Source organism: Pelodiscus sinensis, chromosome 14, assembly GCF_052426305.1.
Source record: "Pelodiscus sinensis isolate ZL-2025 chromosome 14, ASM5242630v1, whole genome shotgun sequence".
Classification (NCBI taxonomy): domain Eukaryota; kingdom Metazoa; phylum Chordata; order Testudines; family Trionychidae; genus Pelodiscus; species Pelodiscus sinensis.
The window spans coordinates 30,682,187-30,693,980 of NC_143065.1; the positions used below are offsets into that span (position 1 = coordinate 30,682,187).

Here is an 11,794-nt window from a genome sequence, read left to right on the forward strand (position 1 = left end):
TGTCTAGACCAGTTTGTAGTCCTAAACAGGGGCCCAGTCCTACTACCATTGAAGTAAATTGCAACATTACTATTTTCAATGGAAAATTCAATGGATCAGGCCACCAGGTAATTTACCTGTCTTTACTCTTTGGAAATTTAAGTGAGACTCTTTTTAAAAAAAAAATTAATTATTACTTGTCCTTATACTGGCATTTTAAATTCTGAACAAAACAAGCTTTATTATAGATTTCTATAAGCTTCTGTAACTACAGTATTGTATATTTTCTTTGGAATAACACAACAGTGTGCCTCACTATACCATTTTAAAGGATCCATCTCTGCCATCAATATTTAGGCATATTTGCGGCTATCATTCAATTGGCACACCCTGCAAATTCTAGATATCAAATGCAGTTAGCAAAACTATCCTATTCTGAGAGACCGTCTTGATTACAACAATCTTGTGGCCCACTGAGATGGAGGAGGGCCACTCCTGTGGCCCACTCACTAGCCTAGGTTGCCTATCATGGCTCAAAGACAACATCTGGAAACATTAAACCAGACCAGAGCTACAATCATATGCTGTGGAAACAGACAGAGGAAATCATTAGGCTATCCCACATCTCTGATGATGTTATCAGCAAATTAAAAAAGTTACAGGTGCAGATGTAATTGTGGTAGGAATAGGTAAAGGAACGAGAGTGGGCCAAAGCCAGCAGAATTATAACAGGCAGCTGCAGCCCTAATGCCACCACATACAGAATTGCATTGCCATCACAAGTGCAAGTTGATACTACAACATAATATGCCGTAATATGAGTAGTCTTAGGCCACATCTATACTTTTGCAACAGAGATCGTTCTTCTGGTGTTTGATTTAGTGGGTCTAGTAAAAATCCACCTAATCAAACCCTGAGGGTGCCCCAGTCAATGCTGGTACTCCTCACAGTTGTGAGGAGTAAGGGAAGCTGATTGAAGTGTTTGCACCCATTGACCTCCCAGTGTGAAGATGGCACCAAGCTCATCTTAAGGTATGTCGACCATTATTTATGTAGCTGGAGTTGCGTACCTTAAGCCAACCTTCCAGGTTAAGGATAGACATGGCCTTAGTGGCTGTGTCCTGGGAAAATCATCTAGACACAAGTACTGATCATGTCCAGTGTTCTTTGGCTTGCTCAGTTTTGTGGGATCCAAGCCCAGGGGCAATCTGATTCCAAAAGCAGAGAGACCAAACACTGGGGCTACGTCTACACTGGCCCCTTCTCCGGAAGAGGCATGCTAATTTCTAACTTTGGAATAGGGAAAGAGCGTCCAGACTGGTGTGATCCTCCGGAATAAAGCCCTTTTCCAGAGGATCTCTTATTCCTACTTTCAAGGGCTTTATTCCAGAGGATCGCACCAGTCTGGATGCTCTTTTCCGGCTTTTCCCCAAGCCGAAAAAAAAGCGGCGGCCATGTTTATTTAAATCCCGCGGGGGATATTTAAATCCCCTGCGGATTTCCCTATTCCAAAGTTAGAAATTAGCATGCCTCTTCCGGAGAAGGGGCCAATGTAGACGTAGCATGGGTGGAAAAGGTCCAAGGTAGAGAAGGATCCCGTGATCTCAACTTGTCCCTGCAATATCCCACACAATCACATTACATCTGCAAACATACAGCAAAGGAAATTAAAAGCCTGGGAGAAACCATCACTTCCCTTGGGGATCTACTTTGGCTCACCCATGTTGTCAGGGACAGCAATGACCCTTGCAGCTGAGGCATAGGCGTGCATAGGGAGTGTGCCAGGTGTGCCCAGGCACACCCTAATGTCTCAAAAAAAGTGGCTTTGCATTTTAATTTAATCGCATGATATGCTCTTTTAAGAAAGTTTAGTTGTTAATTTTAAAAAAATAAGTTTAGTTTTAGTTTCTGTAGTTTGTTTGATGAATAAAAATAATGTCCTTTATGATTGAGTATTCAATAAATGCTCGCCTTTAAAAAAAATAAAAAATTAAATTCCCTGGGTGCACACCCTAAAGCAGTGGTCCCCATCCTTTCGGGGCTGCCGGGTGCCCTGAGGCAGGGCCACTCACGCACCGGGCACCCCACGCTGCATGCCCAGTGCTGGTGCCACCCATGCGCCATACTCCCAGGGCTGGCGCCACTCCTGTGCCGCACGCCCAGGGGTGGAGCTGCCCATAAGCCACGCGCCCGGGGCTGGCGCCGCTCTTGTGCTGTGCACCCAGGGGCGGGGCCGCCCATATGCCGCACGCCTTGGGCCAGAGCAGCCCATGCGCTACATGCCTGGGGCTGGCGCTGCTCCTGTGCTGCGTGCCCAGGGGCAGGGCTGCCCATATGCCACGTGCCTGGGACTGGAGCAGCCCATGCACTGCATGCCTGGGGCCGGCGCTGCTCCTGTGCCACGCGCCCAGGGGTGGGGATGCCCATATGCTGCACTCTTGGGGCCGGCACAGCCCATGCACCACACACCCAGGGGTGGGGCCAGCCCGATCACTCGGCGAGCGCACAGAAATGGCCCGGCAGGCGCTATGGCATCCATGGGCACAGTGTGGGGGACCACTGCCCTAAAGAAATGTGCTGCACATGCCTATGAACTGAGGGATGAGCCAGACTGCTGCACCGACTTGGCTGTTGAGCTCAAGCCCAAGGGATATCCTCCTCACTTTGTCACATATGTGGCTGTAGATTCTGAGTGCCTTTCACTACTCTCCAGGGTGCGTTTAGAACAGATATAGAGCAGAAGTAATACACAGTGGCCTAAATTCTTAAAGTTTAGATGGGAGACCTTCACCAAGCAGTTGTGCTCCAAATACTATACTCCTCTGGGATAAGGATGATCTAGACCAGGGGTTGGCATCCACAGGTATGGCTGCTTCCAGCACCTATTGGCTACAGCTTGCTGTTCCTGGCCAATGGGAGCTGTGGGAAGCTATGTCCCAGTCCGCTCCAGCAGCGATCTGTGGCCAATGGGAGCTATGAGTGGCCGTACCTGTGGATGTGCAGGTAAATAAAGCATCTGGTAGCCCATCATGGACTACCCCTGGTGGACCACAGCCACCTGTGGGCTGCTTATTGCCCACCCCTGGTCTAGAAATACTTGGCCCTGCCATGAGTATAGGGGACTGGACTGGATGACCTATCAAGGTCACTTCCAATCCTAGGATTATTTATAGCCCACAAACTCTCTGATGGCAGGTAATAGTCATAACTGCAAACTAAGCACTACACAGCCACAGGGTATTATGTATATATCAGCTGCTATAAAGCAGCAGGGTACCATTTATACAATAAATGCTACACAAAGCAGCAGGGTATTATGTACAGGGCAAGTAGTAAGGAGTGGAGTGGTATCATTTACTACAGTACATTTGTATTATTGACACACCAAATACTATATAGGGACTGGGGGACATTTACATGTCAAGTCCTATACAGGGGCAGGGTAACATTTAAACACCAAATACTATACCAGGGAAAGGTATTATTTACAGGCCAGATTCTATGGAGTAGCAGCAGGGTGTGATTTCTATTAGAGGGAAAAGATATTATTTCCAAGCCACTTAATATAGACTGGAAGGGTAATCACTACCATACAGCCTCAAGTATTAGCTACAGGCTAAATCCTATAGAGTAGCAGGGTGTTATTAACAAACCAAATACTATACAGACGTGGATATTATTTACAAGCTAAGTAACCAATGGCAGGTTATTATGTACATGGAAACTATACTAGCATTTCTAAATGAATTACTTAGTTATTGTGGATCTTGAAACTATGTTGCAAATCATACAATGGTTATTCATTTTGAATCTACTTCTGCTCTATAAAACCAGAATAAGCTATTAAAATCAATGGCCCAACCTGTGTAATGGTCTGCAGTGATCAGTATTTCTTATGCTGTTACAGGGTATGTATTGAGTAATTCTGTGCAGGTGCCATGTAAGTAAGAGTTACAGGTTACTAGAGGCTTCAGGAGAAAATGCTAATGAAGAATATGGACTTCAGTTGGAGAGAAATCACTGTTCAAGACCACCTGTTTCATCAACTGCTTGTTCCCAGCAAGTATTATTTGGCAATTTTCCCTTTGGAGTTTGCTGTCTAATCTCACATTGGATGTTTCCCTTTGTTGTCCTCAAATGCCTTCTCTTGGGCTATGTCTAGACTGCAAGCCTCTTTCGAAAGAGGCTTTTTCGAAAGATACTTTCGAAAAAGCCTCTTTCGAAAAAGAGCGTCTAGACTGCAAGTGGAACTTTTGAAAAAGCAAGCCGCTTTTTTGAAAGGCAGTCTGGATGCTCTCTTTTGAAAAACCCCTGTTTGCATTCAAGAACGCCTTTTTTCGAAAGAGCACTTTCGAAAAAAGGCATTCTTCCTCGTAAAATGAGGTTTACCGCCGTCGAAAGAAAAGCCGCATTCTTTCAATTTAATTTTGAAAGAACACGGCTGCAGTCTAGACGCAGGTGAAGTTTTTTCGGAAAAAAGCTACTTTTTCCGAAAAACCCCCTGAGTCTGGACACAGCCACAGAGTCTGTTCTATTATGGAATTAAACTTCTTATCTAGTCTAAAATCCCTCTTCATTAATTTAAGGCTGTTACTTATTGAGCTGTCTAAGATAAATACTCCTTTCCTTCTGTTTTTTCCTCTGTTATTGAAGACAAAGTCTCAGAGATGGATTTCTGACTGATGCTAACCTGTGTCATTCCAGAAGCCATAGGCAAATAGGAATTGCCATCCCAGAGCTAACAAAGGGTTCAGTTAAGCTAATATCCTGTCCCTGACAAGTGGTCAGCATGAAAAGCTTTGGAGTGTAAAGCTCCCATCATGGAGAAACATGGAATAAACTGCTGAGGTAGAAGTTTCTTCCAACACTAGGCAGTTAGTGGTTGGCTTAAGCCTTGGATCATGACAGTTTTGTTCCACATTTTTTCCTAATGTAAGCTAGCTTATTGGCCATGGTTCAACAGACAGTTTCAACCCTCTCTGGTCTAACTATAGCCACTCCCTGCCCCCACCAAATAGGTTCCCATCACACACATTTTCTACCTCTAAGACAGGGAGGTTTTCTAGGGTAGTCTTCAATTCATAAATGCTCCTTAATTTGCTGCCTGGATATTGCCTCTGCCAGCACCAGGTGCCCTGCTACTGGGATCTCTGTCCCAGCACCTGGGGTTATAGGAGAAAGTTCTACACCAGCTCATGTTCATGTCCCAGGTCCTGGAGCACAGACCTTCCTTTCCCAAGATACCTTCTCACCAAAATCCCTTGTAATAATAACCACTCCTCTTCATGCTGTAAGCCTGCCTCCCTGCCCCCAGTTTCAGGGTTAGCAGTGTTGATTATATACTTTTCACACTGGTTACATAACCATCTTTGCTTATCTGTAGCTCACATTCGAGTCCAGCACGAAGGCCTTAGTGAACTTCCATGCAGTGGTGACTTGGTTGGTGAAGCTACTAATGGCAAAGCAGAAAGTCCAAATCTAGACCACACACCACAGCCTCCCATTTCTCTCCAATGCCAACTCTATCTCTCAGAGTAACATTTCTCTGCCTAGTAGCTTAATCATCCTCAATCATACACAATCCATGCCCTGACTCTGACTCCACTCTGTTGTCTTCGGCAAGTTACTTCATCTCATTCTGTCTCAGATGTACCCATCTGCTAAATGGGGACAATAGTATATATCCAAAAATATATATCCACCTGTCTCATGGAGACTCATGAAGATTAATCATGCAATGGGCTAACTCCATCTCTAGTGTAAGTCCATTAAAGCCAATAAATTTCCAGCAGGGATGGATTTATTAAGTAGAGGAGGAAACCTTAGCAACTGGAACAAAGCCTCCAGCCTGCCTGCCAGTCAACAGCCTGGGAGTTTCCAAGCCAGGGATCACCAAGGCTTTTGGGCACCATTTGGGATCAAAGCCAAATGTCCTACTATTCGCCCACATGCTCATCTGCACCTTGTACCCTTGCTCATCTGGATCTGCATCTAGTCCAGCTTTGAGCCATGTGACGAAGGCAAGTTCCTGAATGAGATGCAGCATCTTCCAGGGAAGAAGTGGAAATTTTTATTGAAAAACAAAGAAACACACAAAAAACCCAGGCAAAGCCTCAACGTGAAGAGAATCTAAAAAGCTGGATGGTGACCATTACAAATCCCTCCCCGCATCTATTCATGAGCCCAACAAAAAGCTTCTTTAGATTTATACTGTATGTTCATTGAAAGCAAGGGAGAGAGAGCCACTCACACACTCTCCCCACTCATACAGCTGGAGCCCGCAGATCAGCTCTGCACACACAGGCTGAGCTGTTCTGCTCTTTCACAAGGAGGCACTGAGTTTTTAAAAGTAAACTGTAAGGTTTCCGTTCTTGCACTGGGCTCAAGTATTTTTTTATATATATATAACGGCTCCCTCTCTTTCCCTTCTCTCTCTCTCTTTCACTCTTTAAATGGCCCTGAATGTTCTAAGTGGCTCTGTAGCAGCTGAGTTCTGGCTGGCACTGTATGTGGTCCAGACCCGGCCATGAACACGGCTTTTGTTGCTGCTGCTGGGAAGCTGGCTGTGAACTACACACACAGACCGGTTTATTCAGCACATGGAAATTGGAGTGTGTGGAGGGAGACCAGGCAAAACTGGCATCATCTTGGGGGAGCAGAACACCCCTCTCTACAGCCGCAAAAGGAAAGGGGCAGACAGTGCCGGCGGGTGAAGGGGGAAAGACGCCTCATTATGGTAGAAGGACTCTGTTGATTTTTAAAATGGGTGGGTGTGGGCAACGGAACAGCTGGCCACAGTCCCTCTAGCCCACAACTGAATTCATGCTTAGATCCTCTGCTGGTGCAAATGGAAATAGCTCCAGTGAAGTCAACGGAGCTATGCTGATTTATACTGGCTGAGGATCTGCACCACAGATGGGAAAGGAAAGCTCAATAGTATAACCCATTTTGTTTCCATTTTACTGGAGCTAACAGTTGCTTTCCCCCAAACTTCAGGCTCCTGTATGAATCCCTGGTTAGCTATCAGAGCATGCAACAAACCAAAAATAACTTGGGATCCTCCATCAGTTCTGTATATATTAATCATTTCTAACTTTATTTGGTATTAACCATTCTTTTCCCTGCCCTTGACACTTTACCTTCCCATTCGAATTAGTTGAGCGTGTAGTAGTGATGAATTCCTATTTGTTCTGCAGATGTAAAGCTCAGATGCCTGCTAAATGTTAACACTTCTTTGCAGTTGGTCTCACTCATATTCCTTTTTCCCACTCCCTCACTTTCCTATCTTCCTGGCTTTTTTCCCCCACTGATTGTCCAAGGCGTTGTGCTGCTCTCAAGTAACTGCTGCCAGAGGTGTAGTTGAACATTAAATAATAGTTCAAGTGGAACAGATGGAAATTCTCCCCAAAGGCCATGCGTATTATTGGGAACAGACAGCCTGTGTGTGTAATTCTTCAGACTTTTTTAGCTGCCGGAATTCAGCCACTGAACCTAACCTGGGAAGCATGTGAGCAAACAACATCTTTGTGTCTATAGCATGTCTCCCCCCAATCCAGCACTCTGACACCAACTTGAAATGACAGTGAGAGGGGACAACCCCCTTTGATCTGTCATTCTAGCGACAGAAACAGTCATCTATCTACTTACAGCAAGCATGGGAATGTAATGTAAAAATAAAAATCAGATTAAGTGTGGCAAAACTCAACTAGAGCAACTAGCAATGCCAAGGGGAGGGGATTATTTCAGAGCTACCCAAGATTTCTACAGATCAAAGTTTGCTTCCCCAGATGTTAAAGTTGTAAATAAGCAGCTCCTACTGGAAGCAGGCCAGTAGCTCAACTTCCAAATTTGTGTGATGCCTTTGGGTGGGTGAAGAGTCTGAGAAAAATGTTTCCTCCCTCAAAACTGAAGTCCCTTACCTGGATTTCATCGATCACTACCCGGGGAAAAAAAGATAAAATAAAAAAAAAACCAAAGCAGGAGAAAGGCTCAGCACCTCATTGTTATTTTCCCTCTTGGGATCCCCTTTTTGCACACTAAAAATAATGCATTTGGTGAAAATTAAAGTTTACAAACTAAAGCTTTTAGTTCTTGGTTAGAAAACTCACAAGGAAAGAGTTAAACTAGAGCAAGCTTTCAGGGGCACCTGGCAGAAAGATATTTATGTGGCATCAGATTTAAATGAAAACTTCCAAAAGTAATGAACTGATTTAAGAAGAACGGTCTGATGCTGGTTGGGAGAAAGGAGGAATTCCCCTGAATACACAAAGCCTGCACTCTCTGTAGGCTATTGCTCAGGACATACACTGTCTGTGCATTCATTCAGAAAGAGAGGCAGGTTCTGCTAGATGCTCTTTCATTACAGGTCACTCAGCTCCAGTGCCATAACTCTTTTACAAGCAGTGTTCACTGTCACACTTTCAGGATCCAGTCCCATGTTATTCCCATCATGGGGATGAGCTGATGTACCAGCCACCCCCTTTTCAGGGTTCAACAGTCCTTTAACTAAGTTATTCCCTTTGCCCTCTATGGAGCATAATCATCATCATCGTCATCACCATCAGCAGCAGCAGTAACAACAACCCAGGTTAGGACATTTCTAAAGAAAATAAAAAGCAGAGGCTCCTTTCCATAGTGCTCATCATTACTATGAGAACTGTCCTCGGTGCTCAGCTGCCAGCTGAAATAAGTCTTAAAGAGACATTCAGAGTTTGGGGGGTCGCTTGGGAGGAAGGAGGAAAATCCTCTCCTCTACGTCCACCTGTTGATCTTGGCAGTGGTTTCTTTAAAATCAGCTACAGAGGGTTTTTCTTTTCTTTTTTTTTTGCCAAAGGAACCAACAAACTCAATACATAGTTGCTACTTCTGACTGGAGGTTTAATATCCAGAAAGTGCTCCTGGCAACCTTAAACAGTACTTATGTTCTAGACAAACTTTTATCTTTCTGGAGCTGTGCACAAGTAGAACTTGTTAGAGAAGTTTGGAGTCAATCTATTAGCAAATTCCCTCACATCCTCCAACCCCTGCTCACCAATCCACATATCTGTACCCTGCTTCCTTAGGGCACTGAGAAAAGAAAACAAAAGGTTAAAAACAATCAAAGCAGAGATGATGGATGAAAGTGTTATACATTACCTTTAACAGTTCAGTGCAGTGTTTCAAGAATCTAAGTCCCATACACCTGGCAGAGAAGTTAGGTTTTCTCCTTTTTTTGGGTTTAATAAGGAAAGGGCTTGCCACTTCTTGCTACTACTGTATGTCTTCTTCACAGCCTCCAGATGGTGTTTCCAGCCTTTTTTTTTTTTTGTCCCCCCAGAAGAAATCAAAATTCCCTGTGTGGTATGTCAGGTTCCTTTCAGACAGTGGCAGCAGGAGCAGCAGCACGGTTGAAGAGTACTATACGTGAGTGTGAAAAAAGAGAGACGGTTTGCAACATCAGACCACGTTTAGCTGCCACTGGCTGTAAGAGAGACCTTTAGACTCCTCCTGTCAGCCTCCTTAGATACCTCCTGGAATAGCTGGCAGATTACTAAATGTATTGGATCCTCCTCGACTCTCAGAGTAAAGGTAGGCAGGCATCCAGAGGAAATAACACATGGGCAGGGGGAAATAGGAGGGCTCTGGGACAGAAACAGAAGCCCTGCCCAGCCTCTTGGAAAGAAGGGGGAAAAAAGCAGCAAAAGAAAAGAAAAGATGACTTAAAAAAAACTGCAAAGGGAGAAAACTGAATGGGGAGGAGGGGTTGGGGATTTAACATGGCTTTCCGGTTTGGAACTAGTTAGACTGGGAACCACAAGTGATTGATAGAAAGGAATAAGTTAGGTAATGAGAGAAGAGAGCCATATGGGGTTTATGCAAAATAAAATAGAAGAAATCTAATTAAAGAAGGTGAGTGAAAAGTGTTAGAGTGTGCCTGCAGGCGGACAGGAATTAACAGACTTATTTGGAGTAATGTAGAATGGGAAGAGCCCAGAATTAGAAACATCAAAAAAAAGTTTAGAGCAATGGTTCTCAAACTTTTTTCATTTGCAGAACCCTAAATATTTTGCATGGACCCCTTTGGAAATTTTACACATAGTCTGAGGACCTGCAGACCACAGGTTGAAAACCACCGTTCTATGGTAACAACCACCTTTCATGGACCCCTTAGATATAGTCTGCAGACCAGGAGTCCACAGACCATAAGCTGAGAACCACTAGTTTAGTGCATTCTGGTGTGGTTTTGACTGTTTGACTGGTACATCTACACTGCAACACTATTTTGAAATAACTAGCGCTAGTCCGAAATAACTTAGTCCATGTGTACACAGCAGGCAGTTATTTTTAAATAGTGTCAAAATACTGTCAAGCTGGAGAACTTCTTAATCCAACTCCTGTAACCCTCATTGTATGAGGAATAAGGGAAGTCGGAGGAAGAATGCTCTATTTCAAAATTAGTGCTGGGTAGACACTCCCTATTTTGAAATAAAATACACAATTGACATGGCACAATTTGCATAGCTTATTTTGAGTTAAGACCTACAGTGTAGATGCACCCTTAGTGAGGGGAGGGATCAAGAGTAGGAAGAAGAGGGGGACAGGCAGAAGAAAGAGGAATTTGGAGATGGAAATATGATGAGGATTTCTAGCACTAAGGAATGGAAAGGGTCCCAAAACCTCAGCAGCCAATGAGCCACTTAAAAGTAATGAAGTAACAAGATACTGTCAATGAAAGAAACCTGTTTAAAGGCTGGGAGGAATAAAAGATGAGATGGGAGAAAATACTGAGCCAGGAAGAGCTTGGGAATGAAGCAATGACCAAAAAACCCTCAGTTTGTTTCTAATAACTAAATGCAGTCTTAATCTGGAGTGAGTCTGATGGGGGAAGTGCTGAGGGTGCAGAGATTTGAAACATGGCAATGGGTGTTCACTCCACTGGCTGTGAGCAAGTTCTGGTGGCAGAGAAGTTGGTCTCCGAACATATTTGCTTTTGCAGATTTGCTTTTGCAGATTTAAACCCTGGCTGGTGGAAAGACTGGGTGGTAGAGGGTGTGAATTGTGGCACGTTGCCTAGAATTCCATCTCCAGTTTGCCATATCCAATCCATCCTAGGCAAGTAGCAATCAAAAGCTGATACTCTATGATGCCTGTGGGGCAGCCTATATGAAAAGAGTAGCTGGGTTCAATCTCATTGACAGGTGTCCTCTTGGTAACCTCCCAAATGATACACCTTAGTAGCAACTTCAATAGAAAAACCAAGAAATGATTGGGCCATGGAACAGATCTCTCCTCTCATACCTACAGAGGCCTCTCCAGGTTATGCTGAGTGTTTATCCCTCATTTCATATGTGCCCACCCCCAGAGCATCTGTTTGGAATAGCACAGTTAAAAATACCATCTTTTTACCTCGACGTGGTCCACGTTTGATCAGGAAATTCTGCAATGACAAACAAGGAGGCTCACCATGTCAAAGCACAGAACCCCATGGGAAAACACAGGACTTCAGAGCAAAGAGATGCTGGTCTTCTTAAAAGGAAGCCATCTCCCCACTTCCATACCTCACAGGAGAGAAAGACAGAAAGACCTAGAGAAAGCTCCTTACAACTGGCTGTGTGACTAGGAGTCGCCAGGGTGCTAAAAACAGGCACATGCACAAGGCCAATAGGAATCATATTTTCCATCAAGGAGCTTCTGAGTCCCTTCCATCCAAAGTCTGCTATTTCCTTAGCCACACGTCCACTGCCTTTCTCATGATTAGAGCCAAGCAAATACTTGATTTTTTTTATTCAATAGCTAATCCAGAAAATCACAGAGCCTGGAGAAACACATGTAGGTG

General features: G+C 44.3%; 1 protein-coding gene across 2 annotated transcripts in view; it reads right to left on the reverse strand.

The window, feature by feature from the left end:
* Positions 1–9,554, reverse strand: part of ACAN (aggrecan) — a 90,089-nt gene extending 80,535 nt beyond the window's left edge. The window contains exon 1 of one of the 2 annotated variants that reach the window (XM_075897060.2): positions 9,115–9,554. The gene's annotated coding sequence lies outside the window, so the exon portion shown is untranslated. The remainder of the gene's footprint in view (positions 1–9,114) is intronic. The other variant, XM_075897061.2, reaches the window with a different exon arrangement.
* Positions 9,555–11,794: the final 2,240 nt, after the last annotated feature.